At 44.7% G+C, this 19,899-nt stretch overlaps 1 long non-coding RNA gene across 1 annotated transcript in view; it reads left to right on the top strand.

Moving 5' to 3' along the window:
- LOC115848090 (uncharacterized) overlaps nt 1-19,899 on the top strand; it is a 42,923-nt gene that overhangs the window by 20,123 nt on the left and 2,901 nt on the right. The window contains exons 4-6 of the long non-coding RNA XR_004037578.2: nt 1,096-1,229; nt 17,349-17,624; nt 17,896-18,058. This is a non-coding gene — a long non-coding RNA (uncharacterized lncRNA). The remainder of the gene's footprint in view (nt 1-1,095; nt 1,230-17,348; nt 17,625-17,895; nt 18,059-19,899) is intronic.

Here is a 19,899-nt window from a genome sequence, read left to right as displayed (position 1 = left end):
GGCAGAGGTCATGCCTGCTGCTTCAGATGGCAGCAGCTCATTGAAACAGATCGACCCGCACCCTCCAGCCCTAAAGCTCTCTGGGTCCCAATGTGATTCATTTACGAGGGGGCCACTGAATACAGACCCCAGGATCCAACACACTCGCTGACCTTGGATTTGAATTGGTCTTCCCAGGCATTTTAACTTGAGATGAACCTTTCTACGTGGAAAATGCTAAAAGAAGCTTGGCAACAAGTAAAATAGCATTTTCTAACCATTCAGTTCACGGTGATATTGAAGAGTTAGTGCAATGAATTTGAGGTAGGTGGTGCCCAACCGAGCTGACTAAACTATTCTGGGAACTTCAGAAATAGGCCAGGGTGAGGCCATGCTCCTTACACTTTTTCAGGACCCTTCTGGCTGTTTTGTTTTATTTTTCTGAATGTCAAAACCAAGGGGGAAAAAACTGGATGGGGTGTTGGTTTAAGTCTTATTAATGTGCACAGATTAATGGAGGCATTATTGAGGTTTTTCTTTAGATCCTTTGCTAAAACTATATTTTTCCTTATCTAGATCTTGCCAATTTCTTCTTTGTGTCTAAGTATTTTTAAATAGTTCTTGTTGTTATTATGAATTTTGTTGGTGTCAAAGAAGGCAATTTTTGTGTATTTTATCTTGTATCCCACCAACATGTTAAGTAGTCACAGTAGTTCTCATTTTTCAGTTAACTCTCTTCAGGCTTTTGAATTACTGCAATGCAAATAATTTCATCTCTTGAACAATTTCTCTGCATGGTCCAGCCCCACCGCTGCCCCCAGCAATGTTGAAGGACAGTGGTTGTAACAGGCATCGTTTTCTTACTCCTGACTCTCCCAGGAGTGGTTCTAGCCCAAACCATTAGACCTGATGTTTGTGACCGGTATATAATTAGTTCTCTTCTCCTCTTGGAAAAGATTCCTTCAATTCCTCCTTTCTTATTGCCATTCAAGTAACATTATATAATCCTTGTTGAAGGCTTACTGTGTTTCAGACATTCTGTTAAGCACTGTACTTACATCACTTCATTTACGCCTTGTAACAACTCTCATTACCATTCCTTCTCGCATTTTATAGATGAGGACACTGAGGCTCAGAGAGTTTAAATGACTTTCTCAAGGATACACGAGTGGGAAGCAGTTGTGTTGGAATAGAAACCAAGGCTTCACTGACAGCAGTACTTGTGCTGTATAATCTACCTGCCTCTTAAGGTATGTTGACACATTTTATAAAAGTTTTAGGCATGTCTGTTAAATGAGCAAATAACTTTTTAGCAATATTGATATAATCGCATGATTTACTTCCAATCATTCATCCAGCTAGCAGATATTTATAGGGGGCTGCTGTGTGTTCCAGGCACTGGTGATGTAAAGGTGAACAATTAGACAAAGTCCTTACCTTGTGAGTGTGGTGGGGGTGGAGGATAATAATAGTAAAGAAGAAAACAAGTGAATAAGCAAGGCAGTTCTGATGGTGATTAGTGCCTGAATAAAATAAACCGTGTGAGTGATGGAGAGGGTCAGGGTCCGGGGGAGGGGGTCCTTTAGTCTCAGTGTCCAGGGAAGGACTCTGTGAGAAAGCTACATATGAGCAGAGATCTGAAAGGTGAGAAGGAGAGAGTCATGCAGAGAGCCAGGGGAGCAGCAAGTGTAAATACCCTGCGTGTTAGAGCAGGAGGAAAAGGCCAGAGTTGCTGGAATGCAGTGAATGAGCACGTGGGCTCACAAAGGGGGTTGGGAGGCCACCTCAGAGGGGCTTGAGACCTGGTCACTCCCCTAAGGAGTTTGGATGCGTTTGAGTGTGGTGCGAAGCCACTGGAGGGAGCAACGGGACTGATGTATATCAGATCTTTATTTTATTTTATTCTGTTTTTATTAATTAATTTATTTTGGCTGCGCCGGGTCTTAGTTGCGGCATGTGGGCTTCTTAGTTGAGGCATGCATGCAGGATCTAGTTCCCCAGCCAGAGATCGAACCCAGGCCCCGTGCATTGGGAGCGTGGAGTCCTACCCACTGGACCACCAGGGCAGTCCCTCAGATCTCTCTTTTAAACCGTGAACTACACTGGCACTTCCCTGGCAGTCCAGTGGTTAAGACTCTGTGCTTCCACTGCAAGGAGCACGGGCCTGATCCCTGGTCAGGGAATTTTATGCTGTGTGGCACAGCCAAAAACAAAAAAACAAAACAAAACAAAAACTGTGAGCTATGCTAATAGATTTTCTAACATCAAACCAAACTTGCATTCTTGAATATAATCTTCCATTAGTATTAAGCTATGTATAACAGGGTGGGATAGCACAAAAATAGAAACATAAGTCAATAGAACATAATAAAGGGTCCAAGAACAAATATATATTTATATTATTTACATATGAAGGAATTTGCTAATATGACAAAAATAACATTTCAAGTCAGTGGTATTGGCCAGCCTATGAAAAAAAATTTTTTTGAACTTCACATTAAGTGCAAAATTTAACTTCAGTTTGGATTAAATACAAAACCATAAAAGCACAATAAGAAAATACGAGAGAATATTTTAAAATATTCTTTCGGTAAGGGAGGCTTTTTTTTAAGCAAGACATAAAATCCAGGAGTCATAAAGGGGAAGACTAACAGATTTGCCTTAATTGAATATTTCTCAATAATAATAGGTGCCACAAATAAAATTGGAGGAAAACCTCAAGCCAAGAGTCAGCATTTGCAAATATATGAAAGAGCATTAATATCTTTAATGTATAAGGAACTCTTAAAATCAATAAGAAAGAAATAGAAGTGAATAGAAATAGAAATGAATAGAAATAGAATGATGGACACAGACAGGTAATTGTGGACCCAGACAGAAATAGAAAAAAGGACATAGATAATTCATAGAAGTATAAGTGACCATGATATTGAAAAGATGCTCAATCCTACTAATGATCAAGAAAAAACAAAACAAGGAGCTATCATAATGACATAACAGGCTGCATTGGTGAGAACGTGGGATTAATAGGAATCTTAGTGCATAGCTGGTGGGAGGGTAAATTAGTATGATTCTGGATCATAATGTATCATTATCTATTGTCATTAAATATCTTTGATCCAGAAGTTCCACTTCTGGGAATTTATGCTAAAGAAATAATTGGGTAAGTGCACAGAGATGTGACTATAAGGATGATCCTGAAACATTGTTTACAACAACAAGAAATTGAAGGGGAAAAAAACTAAATTTCTATCCAGAGAGAATTGGTAAAATTATTTTGGCGCAGTTAAACAGTGGAAACCTACGTGGCCATAAAAAATAATAAGGTCAAACTGGAAATGTCCACAGTGTATTTTTTTTGTCTCTTAATGTTATAAAGGTTTTTTTTAAAAATTCATTTATTTATTATTTATTTATTTTTGGCTGCGTTGGGTCTTTGTTGCTGCGCATGGGCTTTCTCTAGTTGTGGCGAGCAAGGGCTACTCTTCGTTGCGGTGCATGGGCTTCTCTTGTTGTGGAGCACGGGCTCTAGGCACGCGGGCTTCAGTAGTTGTGGCGCACGGGCTCAGTAGTTGTGGCGCACGGGCTTAGTTACTCCGCAGCATGTGGGATCTTCCTGGACCAGGGCTCGAACCCGTGTCTCCTGCATTGGCAGGCGGATTCTTAAGCACGGCGCCACCAGGGAAGCCCTGGTATAAAGGTTTTAATCACTTTTCTGAGGTATAATTTTTTTTAAAATGAGAATCCTATATATATATATATTTTTTTTAATTATTTATTTATTTTATCATTTATTTGGTTACACCAGGTCTTAGTTGCGGCCGGCAGGTTCCTTAGTTGTGGCATGCGAACTTTTAGTTGCGGCATGCATGTGAGATCTAGTTCCCTGACCAGGGATCGAACCCAGGCTCCCTGCATTGGGAGCATGGAGTCTTAACCACTGTGCCACCAGGGAAGTCCTGAATTATAATTTATATAAAATAAAATGCATGCATTTCAAATAGAGTTATATGAGTTCTGACAAATGTATACACCTCTGTAACATCTACCACAATCAAGTCACTGAACATTTCTTTCTCCCAAAAAGTGATCCCTCATGCCCCTTTGCTGTCTACCCCAACCACACCCCTCTGGCCCTGAGCCATCCATCTGCTTTTTTCACTATAGTTTTACCTTTTCTAGAATTTCAATGTTTTTTTTTCCACTTTTTAAAAATTGTGGTAAAATTCATATAACATAATTACTATCTTAACCATTTTTAAGTGTACAGGTCAGTGGTATTAAATGTATTCACACTGTTGTGCAACCATCACCACGATCATCCCCTTAACTCTCTTTATCTTGTAAAACTGAAACTCTATACCCATTAAACAACAACTCCCTATGCTCCCCTCCTCCCTAGCCCCGGGCAACCACCCCTGTACTTTCTGTCTTTATGATTTTGATGACTCTAAGTACCTCATATAAGTAGAATCATACAATATTGGTCTTCTTGCATCTGGCCTCTTTCACTGAGCATAATGTTTTCCAGGTTCATCCATATTGCAACATGTATCAGAATTTTGTTCCCTTTTATGATTGAATAATATTCCATTGTATGTAGGTACCGTATTTTTCTTATACATTCACCTGTCAGTGAGTACTTGGGCTGCTTTTATGTTTTAACTTCGGTAAATAATGCTGCTACAAACATGGGTGTACAAAGGTGAACTCTTTAAGACCGCACTTGCAATTCTTTAGGGTTTATACCCAGAAGTGGAATTGCTAGATCATATGGTAACTCTATTTTTAATTTTTTGAGGAGCTGCCACACTGTTTTCCAAAGAAGCTTTAACATCTTACTTTCCCACCAACAGTGAGTGCACAGGGTTCCAATTTCTCCACATTCTCACCAGTACTTGTTGTTTTCTGGTTTTTTGATAGCAGCCATCCTAATGGGTGTGAGGTGGTATTTCATTGTAGTCTTGATTTGTGTTTCCCCAATGATTAGTAATGTTGAGCATCTTTTCGTGTGCTTATCGGCCATTTATATGTCTTCTTTGGAGAAATATCTATTCAAATCCTTTGCCCATTTTTCAATCAGGTTGTTTGGGTTTTTTGTTGTTGTTGAGTTTTAGGAGTTCTCTATATATTCTGGATATTAAATCCTTATCAGATACATGATTTGCAAATATTTTCTTCCATCCTGTTTTTTGTACTCTGGATAGTGTCTTTTGATGTACAAAATTGTTTAATTTTCATGAAGTCCAATTTGTCTAATTTTTCTTTTGTTACCTGTGCTTTTGGTGTCATATCCAAGAAATAATTGACAAATCCAATGTTGTGAAGCTTTGTCCTCTGTTTTCTTCTAAGAGTTTTATTGGTTTAGGTCTTACATTTATCCATTGTGAGTTAATTTTTGTGTATGGTATTAGGTAAGGATCCAACTTTATTCTTTTGTATGTGGATATCCAGTTTTCATAGCACCATTTGTTGAAAAGACTGTCCTTTTCTCATTGAATGGTCATGGCACCCTTGTCAAAAATCATTTTACCACATACATGAGGGTTTATTTCTGGGCTCTCTATTCTATTCCATTGGTTTACATGTCTGTCTTTATGCTAATACCATACTCTTTTGATTACTGCCACTTTGTGGTAAATTTTGAAATTAAGAAGTGTGGGTCCTTGGGGCTTCCCTGGTGGTGCAGTGGTTGAGAATCTGCCTGCCGGTGCAGGGGACACGGGTTCGTGCCCCGGTCCAGGAAGATCCCACATGCCGCGGAGCGGCTAGTCCCATGAGCCATGGCCACTGAGCCTGCGTGTCCGGAGCCTGTGCTCCACAACGGGAGAGGCCACAACAGTGAGAGGCCTGCGTACCGCAAAAAAAAAAAAAAAAAAGGAGTGTGGGTCCTCTAGTTTTGTTCTTTTTTTTTTTTTTTTTTTAATACGGCAGGTTCTTATTTAGTTTTGTTCTTTTTCAAGGTTGTTTTGGCTATTTGAGGTGCCTTGAAATTCCATGTGAATTTTAAGTTGGGTTTTTATATTTCTGCAAAAAAAATGTCATTGAGATTTTGATAGGGATTGCACTGAGTCTATAGCTAGCTTTCAGTAGTATTGACATTTTAACAATATTAAGTCTTCAAGTTCATGAACATGGGATGTGTTTCCATTAATTTATGTCTTCTTTAATTCAGCAGTGTTTTGTAGCTTTCATTGTACAGGTCTTTTACCTCCTTGGTTAAGTTAATTCCTAAGCATTTTATTCTTTTTGATGTTATTGTGAATGGAATCGTTTTTGTGATGTCCTTTTCAGGTTGTTCATTGTTCATGTATAGGAATGAAGGTGAATTTTGTGTGTTGACTTTGTATCCTGCTACTTTGATGAATTCACTTATTAGTTCTAACAATTGTTTTGTGGAACCTTTAGGATTTTCTGCATAAAAAATCATATCTGCAAACAGATGATTTTACTTCTTCCTTTCCAATTTGGATGACTTTTCTGTGTGGCCTTTTATGGCCACATAATTTTCCACTGTATAACTTGGCCATAATAATTTTACCAATCTTCTTTGGATAGAAATTTCATTTTTTCCCCTTCAGTTTCTTTTTCTTACCTAATTGCTCTGGCTAGAACTTCCAGTACTATATTGAATAGAAGTGGTGAAAGCAGGCATCCTTACCTTGTTCCCAATGTTAGAGGAATCACTATCAGTCTTTCATCATTGAGTATGATGTTTGCTGCAGGTTTTTATTATGTGGAGATAGATTCCTTCTATTCCTAGCTTACTGTTTTTTTTTTTGTTTGTTTTTTTTGTGGTACGCGGGCCTCTCACTGTTGTGGCCCCTCCCGTTGTGGAGCACAGGTCCCGGATGCGCAGGCTCAGCAGCCACGGCTCACGGGCCCAGCCGCTCCACGGCATGTGGGATCTTCCCGGACCGGGGCACGAACCCGTGTCCCCTGCATCGGCAGGCGGACTCTCAACCACTGCGCCACCAGAGAAGCCCACTGAGTGTTTTTATAATGAAGGGATGTTCAATTTTGTCAAATGCTTTTTCTGTGTCAGTTGAGATGTTCATGTGGGTTTTTTCCTTCCTTTTGTTTATGTGGCATATTACATTGGTTGATTTTCCTATGTCGAACCATCCTTGTATTCCGTGAATAAATTCCATTTGGTTTTTGTTGAAGATTTTTGCATCAGTGCTCATAAGGGATACCTATATTTTTCTTTTCTTATAGTGTCTTTGTTTGGCTCTGGTATCAGGGTAATGCTGGCCTCATAGAATGGGTTGGGAAATGTTCTCTCCTTTTCAACTTTTCAGAAAATTTTGAGAAGGATTGGTATTACTTCTTTAAATGTTTGGTAGAATTCACTAGTGAATATATATATATATATATTTGGCTGCACCACATGACATGTGGAATCTTAGGTCCTTGACCAGGGATCGAACCCATGCTCCCTGCATTGGAAGCACAGAGTCTTAATCACTGGACTGCCAGAGAAGTCCCTCTTTTCTAGTTTTAGTAATTTAAGTTGTCTCTCTTTTTCCTTAGTCCATCTAGCAAAAGATTTGTCAATTTTATTAATCTTTTTGAAGAACCAGCTTTTGGTGTCATTGATTTTTCTCTATCATTTTTCTATTTTCTGTTTTATTTTTATTATTTCCTTCCTTATGCTAGTTTTGGGTTTAGTTCTTTTTTTTCTAGTTTTCTTAAGTTGTAAAGTTAGGTTGTTGATTTGAGATCTTTCCCATTTTTTAATATAAATACTTATAGCTATCAGTTTCCTCCCTTAGCACCACTTTCACTGTGTCCCATAAGTTTGGCATGTTGTGTTTTCATTTTTATTCATCTCTGAGTATTTTTAAATTTTCCTTGTGAATTCTTCCTTAATACATTAGTGATTTAAAAGTGTGTTGTTTGGGCTTCCCTGGTGGCACAGTGGTTGGGAGTCCGCTTGCCAATGCGGGGGACCTAGGTTTGGGCCCTGGTCTGGGAGGCTCCCACGTGCCACGGAGTGACTGGACCTGTGTGCCACAGCTGCTAAGCCTATGCTCTGGGGCCTGTGAGCCATGGCTGCTGAGCCCACGCGCTGCAATAATTGAAGCCCGAGTGCCTGGAGCCTGTGTTCTGTGACAGGAGAGGCCACTGTGGTGAGAGGCCCGTGCACTTCAGCGAAGAGTGGCCCCCGCTTGCCGGAACTGGAGGGAGCCTGCGCTCTGCAGCAAGGACCCAACGCAGCCAAAAGTAAATAAAAATAAAATAAATTTTAAAAAAATAGTGTGTTGTTTAATTTCTGCAATTTCATGCATTTTCCAGTTTTTCTTCTGTTATTTATTTCTAAGTTCATCCCACTGTGGTTAGAGAAGATACTTTGTATAATATCTATATTTTAAAATCTCTAAAGACTTAACTTGTAGCCTAACATATGGTCAGCTCTGTTAAAATCCCATGTGCATTTGAAAAGAATATTCTCTTGTTGGGTAGTGTATTCTGTATGTGTCTGTTAGATCTAATTGTGTTAAGACTTCTATTTCATTATTTGTCTTCTGTCTGGTTGTTCTATGCATTATTGTGAGTGGGTTATTAAAGTATCCAACTATTATTGTGGAACTATTTCTCCCTTCAGTCCTATCAGTTTTTGCTTCATATGTTTTAATGGTCTTTCATTAGGTATATAATGTTTATAATTGTTATATCTTCTTGCTGTTTCAAATCTTTTATTAATATAAAATGTCCTTCTTTGTCTCTTGTAACCTTTTTTGATTTAAAGCCTTTTTTGTCTGATATCAGTATAGCTTCCCCTGCTCTCTTTTGGTTACTATTGTCATGGAATGTAGTTTTTAGGTTTTTTGGGTGGGGCCATGCTGCACGGCTTGTGGGATCTCAGTTCCCCAACTAGGGATTGAACCCGAGCCACAGCAGTGAAAGCCCGGAATCCTAACCACTAGGCAACCAGGGAACTCCCCATGGAATATCTTTTTTTTATCCTTTCATTTTCAACCTATTTGTGTCTTTGGATCTAAAGTTAGTCTCTCATAGACATCCTATAGTTGGATCACATGGTTTTCTCCATTCTGCCAATCTCTGTCTTTTGATTAGAGAGTTTAACCCATTTACGTTTAAAGTAATTGCTGATAAGAAGGGCCTTACTTCTGTCATTGTGCTATTTGTTTTTATTCTGCCTTATTACTTCCCCCCTCATTTCTTGCATTACCGTCTTCTTTTGTATTTAGTTGATTTTTTGTACTGAAATGTTAAAATTCCTTTTTCATTTCCTTTTGTGTATATATTTTAGTTATTTTCTTTGTGGTTACCATGGGTTACATTTAATATCCTAAAGTTATAATACTCTAATTTAAATTTATACCAGCTTAACTTCAATAACAAACAAAAACTTTGCTCCTTTACAGCTCTGTCCCCACCCCTTTTGGTTGTTGATGTCACAGTATTACACCTTTATACATTGTGTGCCCCCCAAACATAAACTAATAATTTTAAAAAATTCTTTAGTCTCTTATATTATGTAGAAAACAAAATTTGAAGTTACAAACCAAAGATATAGTAATATTAGCTTGTACACTAATAACTGGTTTTTTTCTTTAAATATAATAGTATCTTAAATCATGTAGAAAACAAAAAGTGCAGTTATAAACCATTGTTACTAGCGTTTATAATTGCCCATGTGTTGACTTTTGTTGAGATCTTTATTTCTCCATATGACTTTGAGTTACTACTGTCTAGTGCTCAGGACTCCCCTGAGCATTCTTGCAGGGAAGGTCATGGTCATGAACTCCCTCAGCTTTTGTTTATCTGGGAATGTCTTAATTTCTCCCTTAATTTTATAAAAATAAATTTATTAATTTTATTAATTTTATTTATTGTTTCTGACTGCATTGGGTCTTCGTTGCTGTGCGTCGGCTTTTCTCTTGTTGCAGCGAGTGGGGGCTACTCTTCTTTGCGGTTTGCAGGCTTCTCATTGTGGTGGCTTCTCTTGTTGAGGAGCATGAGCTCTAGGTGCACGGGCTTCAGTAGTTGTGGCATGTGGGCTCAGTAGTTGTGGCTCGTGGGCTCTAGAGCGCAGGCTCAGTAGTTGTGGCTCACGGGCCTAGTTGCTCTGTGGCATGTGGGATCTTCCTGGACCAGGGATCAAACCCATGTCCCCTGCACTGGCAGGCAGATTCTCAACCACTGTGCTACCAGGGAAGCCCCTCCCTTAATTTTGAAGGGCAGTTTTGCTGGATATAAGACTCTTGGTTGATAGGTTTTTTTCTTTGAACAATTTGAATATGTCAGCCTACTCTTTTCTGGCCTCCAAAGTTTCTGATGAGAAGTCTGTTGATAATCTTATTGAGGATCCCTTGTGTGTGATGATTTTCTTCCTCTCTTGCTGATTTCAAGATTGTCTTTGTTTTTTGAAGGTTTGATTATAATGTGTCTTGGTGTGGGTCTTTTTGAACTAATCTTACTTGGAGTTTGTTGAGCTTCCTGTATGGTTTACAATGTATTAAAAAAAATTTTTTTTTAATTAATTAACTTTATTTATTTTTGACTGCATTGGGTCTTCGTTGCTGCGAGTGGGCTTTCTCTAGTTGCGGTGAGCGGGGGCTACTCTTCGTTGCAATGCACAGGCTTCTTATTGCAGTGGCTTCTCTTGTTGCAGAGCCCGGGCTCTAGGCGTGCGGGCTTCAGTAGTTGTGGCACGTGGGCTCAGTAGTTGCAGCATGCAGGCTCAGTAGTTGTGTCTCGCGGGCTCTAGAGCGCAGGCTCAGTAGTTGTGGTGCATGGGCTTAGTTGCTCTGCAGCATGTGGGATCTTCCCAGACCAGGGCTCGAACCCGTGTCCCCTGCATTGGCAGGCAGATTCTTAACCACTATGCCACCAGGGAAGCCCTACAATGTATTTTTGTGTGGGGAAAAAACTCGATGTGCAGAGGAGAATTATGATGGGATACCTTTATGTTTTAAAAAGAAAATAGGATACTGTTTTTGTCTGGCTAGAGATTAGCTGGAAATATTTGACAGTGGGATTAAGGAATTATTTCTTATTTTGTGAATTTTGATTGCTTAGATTTTGGTAACTAATGTGTATTGCTTCCCCTCATTTAAATAGATTGCTTATAGAATTATAAAAGTAAAACATTAAAATCATTTAAATAATACAAAAGTAAGTAAAGTATATACCTCACTTCCACTCCCCAGGGGTGACCTTTTCTAGTTGATGGTTTTGTTTTTTTTTTAAGTAGGTGCTAGTGCAATAGGGCAAATAAAAGAAATAAAAGACATCAAGATTGGAAAAGGAAAGAATAAAACTGTCACTATTCACAGTTGACATGACTGTATACTTTGAAAATCCAAAAGAATCTACAATAGAACTATTAGAACTAATACATGAACTTAACAAGGTTTCTGGACACAAGATCAACACACAAAAAGATCAGTTATATTTCTACGTACTAGCAACACTCAAGTCAAAAGTAAAAATTTTAAATACCATTTAAAAAATCAAATATATAAGAATAAATCTAGGGACTTCCCTGGTGGTCCAGTGGCTAAGACTCCACGCTCCCAATGCAGGGGGCCTGGGTTTGATCCCTGGTCAGGGAACTAGATCCCACGTGCTGCAACTAAGAGTTCACATGCCGCAAATAAAGATCCCACGTGCTGCAACAAAGATCCTGCGTGCTACACCTACGACCCAGCATAGCCAAATAAATATTAAAAAAAGAATAAATCTAGCAAAAAAATTTGCATGACCTCCACATTGAAAACTATGAAACAATACTAAGAGAAATTAAAGAAGACCTAAAGTAGGGATTTGCCATATTCGTGGATTGAAAGACTCAGTATTATTAAGATGATCTATAGATTGACATACCAATCAAAATCCCAGCAGGCTTTTTGGAGGGCGATGGGGAGGGTGGAAATTGGTAAGCTGATTCTAAAACATAAACAAAAGACCCTGAAATAGACAAAATAATCTTGAAGAAGAAGAACAAAGCCTGAGGACTTACACTACACAATATCAAGACTTAGTATAGAGCTATAGGTATTGGTACAAGGGCAGACAAATAGACCAGTGCACTAGAATAGAGGGTCCAGAAACAGACCCATACATATATGGGCACCTGATTTATAACAAGGCCTCCAATGCAATTCAGTGGGCATTAAATTGTGCTGGCTAATGGGATATTCATATGGGAAAAGTGAACCCTGACCTCTACTTCACACCGTACACAAAACATTAATTCAAGCTGGATCATAGATCTATCTAAATGTGAATGCTAACACAGTCAAGCCTTAGAAAAAATACAGGATAAAATATCTTTTTAGGGCTTCCCTGGTGGCGCAGTGATTGAGAGTCCACCTGCTGTTGCAGGGGACACGGGTTCGTGCCCCGGTCCGGGAAGATCCCACATGCCACAGAGTGGCTGGGCCCATGAGCCATGGCCGCTGGGCCTGCACGTCCAGAGCCTGTGCTCCGCAACAGGAGAGGCCACAACAGTGAGAGGCCCACATACCGCAAAAAAAAAATATATATATATATCTTTTTGAACTTGGTCTACGTAAAGATTAAACAGAACACAAAAAGCACTAACCATGAAAGAAAAGAACAATATATTGAGATTCATTAAAATTAGGAATATCTGTTCATTAGAAGACAGCATTAAAAGGTGAAAAAGCAAACCATTGACTAGGAGACAACATCCCCAACACCTTAATCAATCAGTAAGAAACAGACACCTGATGATAAACTGAGCCAAAACTTGAAAGAATGTCACTGCAGAGAATATCATTAGTAATCAGAAAATGAAAATTAAGATCACTCTGGAAAAATGTTTGGTAATGGTAAGACTAAATATGCATATTTCTGTGACCCAGTAATTTCCCTCCTGGGTATATACCCAACAGAAACGAGTGTTTATGTCCACCAAAACCCAGATCAGAATATTTATAGCAGCTTTATTCATAAACTCCAGAAGAGTGGAAACAACCAATGTCCATCAACAAAAGATTGAGATTTTTTTTGGAATATTCATACAATCAAATCCTACATTATAAAGAAACAGAATAAGCTACTGATATCCTCAACACTATGGCTGACTCTCGCAGACATTGTGAGTGAAAGAAGTCTGATGCAAAAGAGACATACTCTTGTGATTCCATTTGTAGGAAGTTTAAAGTCAGGCCAAACCAATCTGAAAAGATAGAAGTCAAAGTAGTAGTTACACTTGGAGGCGGTTCTGACTGGACGGGGCATGAGGGAGCCTTCTAGGGTGCTGTAAACTTCTATCTAATTTAATCTGGATGGTGTACACACAGGCGTACACATATATAAAAATCCATTGAGCTCACTTTACTGTCTAAGTTATACCTCAATTTAGAGAACGTTATGCTAGCAGCTATCTAAAAGTTCAAATGTATGTAAACCAAAATGAAGCACTGTTACTGCAGCCTCTTAGTGCATGAGCTGGGACACTCAGGCCTCTGTCCTGCTCTCAGGGCAATGTCAGGGTGTGGCCCAGGGCTGGACACAGCCTCCTGCATTGGATGTCCAGGTACACCCACCAAGTAACAGACTATGCTTTGGTGGGGGTGGGGTGGTGGCCAGGAGTACGCAGGACCATGTTGAAGAAGGGCCAGGCTCAGTGCCTCTCAGCTCTGGCAGGACATTGTCTGGAGCACTAAATATTTTTTTAATTTAAAATTTTTATTGTGGTAAAGTATACCTAACATAAAATTTACTATTTTAACTATTTTTTAAGCATTCAATTCAGTGACATTAAGTACATTTATAATGTTGTGCAACCATCACCACCATCCCCCTCTAGAACTTTTTCATCCTCCCAAATGGAAACTCTGTACTCATTAAGCACTGACTCCCCAGCCCCTGGTAACCACTTTCTGTTTATATGAATCTGACAACTCTAGGTACCTCATGTAAGTGGGATCACACAGTATTTGTCCCTTTGCATCTGGCCTCTTTGAGCATAATGTTTTCCAGGCTCATCCAAGTTGTAACAAGTACTAGAATTTCATTCCTTTTTAAGGCTAAATCATATTCCAGTTTATGGATGGACCACATTTTGTTTATTCATCCATTCGTCAATAGATATTGTTCTTAGGTTGTTTCCACCTTTTGGCTCTTGTGAATAATGCTGCTGTGAACGTGGGAGTACAAATAGCAGTTCAAGGTCCTGCTTTCAACTCTTTTGGGTGTATACCCAGAAGTGGAATTGCTGGATTTTATGGTCATTCTATGGAGCGCTATTTTAAAAAAGCCACTGCTTAGCCCAACTGCGCAGAGATTTCACTGGTCTGGGGTAGAGCCCCTACATGGATGCATTTTAAAGCTACCCAGGTGATTCTAATGAGCAGCCAGAGTTGAGAACCACTGGGCCAGAGAGAGGCTAGGAAAGTGACAAAGAAGCGACTGCAGAAGGCGAGAGTGAGCAGGAGGAAGAGGCCGGCCTGAGTGTGCCTGGGAAGGTGGGAGGGCGAGCTCCTTGCCTCTGGGTCCCAGCAGCCACTCAGCAGTGGGGCCAACATTCCCTCCTGATCAGACACCCATCTTTCTTGCCCCACTGACCTCGCCTAGGGTTGCCAGATTTAGCAAATTAAGATACAGGACAGCCAGTGAAATTTGAATTTCAGACAAACAACAAATAATTCTTCTAGTATATCTTATGTACTACTTGGGACATACTTATACTTAAAAAAAACAAAACTCATTCTTTATCTGAGATTAAATATTAACAAGGTGTTCTGTTATCTGGCACCCCTACTCAGGCCCCACTCAGATAAGAGCCCCCCCAGTCTGGCCTTCACCTTTGGACACCTTGTCCCAACAAGAACAGAAGAGGAGACCCCAGCAGTTGGCCCAGGAGCCACACCATTCCCATGACCTCCCAGGGCCAGCAGCAGCTGAGGGTGGCTACCTGGCCACCTGTGTGGACAGCCCTGCTTACAGCCCCAGATGCCACCCTCACAGGGTGGAACCTACCACAGACTTCTGAGCAGGATGACATCCGGTGGCCACACATGCCACCAGGGACAGCCAGGTAGACCCTGCCCAGTGTAGACAGTCTCCGGTGAGCAGCAGGAAGCCTGAGAGCCCAGCTTAAAGGGAAGAAGACTGAGGGCGGGTGGGCCTTGGATCGCCTTGGGGGCTTTTAGGGCCAGAGGGCGGTCAGTCTGCAGAGGGTCTGTGCTGTAGCAGGCAGGGCAAGGCCAGACACAGGACCGGGGTTCCACGGCCACCTCCCTGGAGTAGGGCTTCCCCGCTCCCATGCATCCTCCAGTGCTTCATCCATGGGGCAGGACACAGCTAAGGGCCTGCGTGCCCTTGTGCTGGAATCACTCAGACCCTGTCCCTCAGGCTCCACAGCTGGGCTTCTGTCTCATCCCTGAGGCCCAGGCCCCGATTTCCTCATTGTCTCTGCCAACAAGGTCCAGCTTGTCCTATGCTATCCTTCCAGGGGCCCTAGTCCCGTCTGCCAGGCCTGTGTGAGAGCAACCGGCCTCTGCTCTGCCCACCTGCACTTGGTGACTGTGGGGCCTGCAGTGCTGCCCTCCCTCCTGGGCTGCCCGTGTCCCAGGCCACAGCTTCTCGGATGTTCCTGTCTCCTGACTCCCACCCCTGCCCCCCAGGGCCGGAGACTTCAGTTCTCAGCCCTTTTAGGTGGCCCCCCCAACCATGACCGCTGACCACCTGAGACCAAACAGCCTTTCCCAGAGGGAGGAAGCAGTGCCTTCACCGTGAGACACAGCTCTCCTAACTTCACTGCCCTGGAACCCTCTTGGGGACCGGGACAGGCTCAACCCTGGGGATCCTGGCACCCCTGGGACAGAGGAGGAGGTGCCCAGCCTGCACCCCCACCTGGGAGCCAGCTGCAGGTTTCCCTGTAATGGCCAAGGGTGAGCCCTAGGGCTCAGGGAAAGCATGTGCGTCCTTTGAGGGGACAGGGAAAAACCCTGGGACCCAGGAGCCTGGCCACAGGGGAGGGCCCTATGACCAATAGCCACCCTGAACCAGCTCTATGGTGCCTCTTCTGAGAAAGCCTCTGTGATTACCGTCCCTCTCAGAATGATGAACCTCACCTCCATCCGAGGGTGCAGCTGGGAGAGGACCCTGGGGACTGCTCACCCAACATGAGGGTGACATTTATGGAGCAGGCACTGGGTGATAGACCCAACCCCACCTGCACCACCTCCCTTGGTCCTCAGGACCCTGGGCAGGTCTGGTATTGTCCCCTCCATCTTAAGGGAGGAAAGGGGATGCTAGGATAGTGCCCAGGTCTGCTGATTCCAAGTTTAACCACTGGGCTGCACTGCTCAACCTCACCTCTGCCTGCCTGCAGCACTTTCCAGCTACTTCCTGCTCCTCCTGTCCCATCATTGGTACCTGGGGTGCTGGGCTTTGTCGCCTTGGCCCATTGTGGGCTGTCCTTAGGCACCTGTTTGCTTATTTCACACCGTTATCTAGTCCTTCCCAGCAGCTCCTGGCACCCATGGGGACACCTTCCTGGAGTTGCCCCAGCCACCACTCCACAGAGTGGCTCAGGCCTTCAAAGTCATGGTCCTTTCTGCCAGCTGTCTCCTCTTTCTCCCCCATCCTGTACTGAGACAGTCTGGACTCGACTTACCTCCCGGGCCTCATTGCTCCAGGGATGCCAATGCTGGGGGGCCGAGGGCGTCCATCCCAGCGCTCCTGGGCTCAGCCCTGCTCCAGTGGACAGAGGCAGCTGGGTGGGTGTGAGGATGTCCTGGGAATCTCTGTGGCTGGTCAGCTGGTCCCCGAGCCGTCAGGATCTGTCCAGGGCAGGAGTGAAGCCCTGTCTGGAGGGATCAGGAGGTGATTACCGTGCAGGGCAGCAGGGCCGTGGCCTGCCAGCTCCCGCACTCCCCCGAGCCCACCGGCTGTCACGGCAGCCGGGGCTCCTCACCTCTTCCTGTGCCGGGCTCCACCTCAACCCTCCTTCCTGTCTGATTTCAAAAGCCAACAGCCTTACAGACAAATCAGTGAGCTGTAGCTGCCTCGGGCCAGCTCTCTGGCTTTGTCACCACCCTGTAAGTCAGAGGCAAGGGTGATGCCAGGGTCTTGTTTCAAGGACTGAGTGCCCCTGCAGACCTGATGCTCAGGGGAAAGTGGTCCAACCGAGGCCACAAAGGAAAACAGACTCACCATCAGCAGACCTTTGCTTTTTGGGGGGTGGTAGGGAAACCAGGCAAGCGTGGGGGCATTCAGTGACTTCCTCAAGGCCACACAGCAGGCAGCTGACCTTGCTGGGGCTGGAACTGCGTCCTGCCACTCTAGGCTGGCATGCTCTGATACGGTGTGTGGCCCTCCTCACCCCTTCTTCTAACCGCCCTTGCTTTCCTTCTCTCTAGCACCCAACAGGCACCTTTGCCCCAGCTGTACTCCACAGTGTCTTCCCAACTCAAGGGCCCCCAAGGCAGGTCAGCTGCACCTGAAACAGCAGAATGTGGCAGTTCACTCAGGCCCCTGGAGGTGGACCTCAGCACGTGCGCTGCATTGATGGGGAAGGACACAGCCCAGAGTGAACAACATGAGAAAAGTTACAATAGAGGAAAAATACAGGACAGACTCTGGTGACAGGGAGCAAACCACCTCATGTGAAGCCACTGAGAGAAGCAGATGACGAGGTGGGAGCAAAGTGATGGGGCCTCAGATTTTCTCAGCGAGCAGGTGGGAGCCAGCAATGGTTGTAGAGCAGGAGAGTAGTAGGTTCAAGTGCATGTAGCAGCTTGTGTGTGAGGGGAGTTGGGAGGGGGCGGGGCATGTGCTTGTATTAGCCTGTCCTCAAGAGCCGCATGGGTGATGGAGGGGAGGGGGGTACCAAGGCGGCAGATCAGAAGTGCTTCATAGAATGCCATGCTCCCATTCCCCCCTCACTCCCTCTGTCCCTTCCATCAGCACTCGCCAGGTGCTGGGGGGACACACGGTGGCTACCCTGGAGAAGCCTGCTGAGGCTTCAGGCAGGCAGAGTGCAGACTGGCGGCTGCAGCCCTGGCCAGAGGTGCAGCGAAGGCATTTGAGAGCAGGCCGCCCACAGGATGTTGGAAACCACAGGGGCCAGGTGGGTATCTGTCACATGACAGAGGCCAGGAGGCCCCTCTGCTCCTCCCTCCACGGCTCAGGGTCGATGGATCCTGAGCACAAAAGGAAACAGCATCCTCTGTGGGGAATCTCAGGGCACCCCTGAGTCAGCACTGCCCCCCACCTTTCCTCCCCACCTAGAAGGGATGTCCCATGGCTGGGTAGGGCTGGGCCCCAGGCTCCCTCTGCTGGCTCCTCTAAGAAGTTCGGGGCCTTCTCCTGACTCTCCCGGGGGTTTTCATACGTTTGGGGTGAGGTCTCCCATGCTCGTTCTCACTCTGGGGCTTTCTATCCACCCAGAGTTGTGGTCAGCTGGGCAGGCCCTTCCCAGCTCAGCGAAAACCTGAGGCTTCCTGCCTGCATGGGCCTCTCTGGGGTTGTGCAGACTGCAAGGCCCCCTTGCTGGGGCCCTGCTCAAGCTGGGCTGTGGCTGTCCTTTGATTGCCTTGAGTGACCATGTCCAGGCCGAGGCCAAGCCACAGGAAGCGGGACTGGCCCAGGAGGTCACATCACAGTGAAGCGTGGGTGTCTCTTCGTTTTCGCTGATGGGTGAATGTTCCGCTGCCCTGGAGCTCAGCGCATGTTCTTCCTATGCTGAGTCCCTGTGGCGACTGTCAGAGCTTCTGCACAGGAACGCCTGTGCCTGCTGCCCACCACGAGGCCATGGCCGCTGGCTCCTCCAGGCTCCCTGTGGGTGCTGGGAGAGGGCAGCTCATCATCAGCTCCTTTTCAACCAGTTAGCTGGACCTAATTCTCTAGTTCCTGAGTCAGGTTTAAACCCTCTGTAAAGGTCATGCTTTCCCGGGTGCCGCCTTCTCTGGCTGTGGTGGTTTCTTTTCTTAGTGGCTGGTTTAACCCTCTTTCCTTGCTTTTGCACTGGCCGAGCCATGGCCAGGCCAACTGCTGACCCCTGCTGGCCTCCGGGGACACGCTGCACAGACCCGATGGGCCAAGGTCTTCAGTCCCCAGGCCCACCTTCCCTCCCTTTACCTGCTGGTGGCTTTTTATCAACTTTAACCCCTCCCCCAAAACCTCCTTTTCCACTTGGAGTTGGTAGCGTTCTCCGAGTCAGGACACTGTCCGAGGAGTGAGGCTCCCAGGCCTCCCCCGAGGGAGTGCACCCGAAGCTGCATGGTCTCCCCTGCGAGCCAGTGAGCAGGGTAAGGACCCTGGGTCGGCTCCCTCCTTCCTAACTCCACTTCATTTCCCTGACACAGCCCATACTCGGGAGGGGGCATCAAGCCCTTCATACAAGAAATGCATGGTAGCTTCTAGAACAGGCCAGGCTCCATCTTCAGTCTGATCAAAGTGGTGTGATCTGAGCCGAGCTTCCCTCTAGCCGTCTGCCCTTGGGCAGCAGACACAGGGAAGGCTGGGTCCCCTCCGCCTGGTCACAAATCAGGAAACACAGTATGTGTTCAAGAAGCCCCATTTCGCCTCCCTGAATGCTGCACGCCGCTGAGGCCCAGTTCACAAACCCCCTCTTCCAGGAAGCTGTCCCTTTGGGCCATCTGAGCACTGACCCTCACAGCTGGCACAGAGGAGAGGCCAGTCTGTCTTCTCCACTAGATGACCGGAAGTGCCGGCCTGTTTCCTTTTCTCCACAGGGCCCAGCACACAGGCCAGAGCAGGCTTCATAAACTCATCCTGTTAAAATGCAGATTCTGACTCAGTGGGTATGGGCGGCCCAAGCCTGCATGTAACAAACCCCGGGCAATGCTGCTGGGCCTCGGCCTCTCCTGGATCATCGAGGGTGGGAGCTCAGCGCCTGCTGAGGGCTCTTAACTGTAGGCGTGTGGGGTTTGGGGTGGGGGCGCAAAT

Source organism: Globicephala melas, chromosome 15 (assembly GCF_963455315.2).
Source record: "Globicephala melas chromosome 15, mGloMel1.2, whole genome shotgun sequence".
Classification (NCBI taxonomy): Eukaryota; Metazoa; Chordata; class Mammalia; order Artiodactyla; family Delphinidae; genus Globicephala; species Globicephala melas.
Note: the sequence above shows the minus strand (reverse complement) of the source record. Positions and strands in the feature narration are given on the sequence as shown.